The following is a 374-nucleotide window of genomic DNA, read 5'->3' as shown; positions in this document are numbered from 1 at the left end:
CTGCTGAAGACCTCAAGCACAGCCTGGATGGAGTGGAAGCTGATTTCTCAGCGCGCATTGTCCTCTTTTCAGGGGCTCATACTATTGTGATGAACCCCCACTCCCTCCCTGTGCCAGCTGTTTCCTAGAGTTTTGATCCCATCCTCCTGGTCAAGTGAGTGACAAAGGCGTTGCATGCCAAGACCAGGCCTAGAGGCTGCTGGAAACACCTGATATGGTGTCTCTTCATCAAGCACCCTGGAGGAAACATGGCAAAGCTCCTTAAAGAGGGCAGGCTTTTAGGCAGGTTTGTCTTGTAGAGGCAGGTTAGGGTGGGAATGAGGAGAGGTCTGATTTTAGGGAGCTGGTCAGGGTCAGTGGGGAACTTTGAGAAG

At 52.1% G+C, this 374-nt stretch overlaps 1 protein-coding gene across 1 annotated transcript in view; it reads right to left on the bottom strand.

Moving 5' to 3' along the window:
• Positions 1 to 374, bottom strand: part of LOC104410319 (ficolin-2-like) — a gene marked incomplete at its 5' end in the record, with an annotated part of 9,732 nt that overhangs the window by 6,030 nt on the left and 3,328 nt on the right.

This window comes from Nestor notabilis, unplaced genomic scaffold (genome assembly GCF_000696875.1).
Source record: "Nestor notabilis isolate BGI_N333 unplaced genomic scaffold, ASM69687v1 scaffold7448, whole genome shotgun sequence".
Taxonomy (NCBI): Eukaryota; Metazoa; Chordata; class Aves; order Psittaciformes; family Psittacidae; genus Nestor; species Nestor notabilis.
Note: the sequence above shows the minus strand (reverse complement) of the source record. Positions and strands in the feature narration are given on the sequence as shown.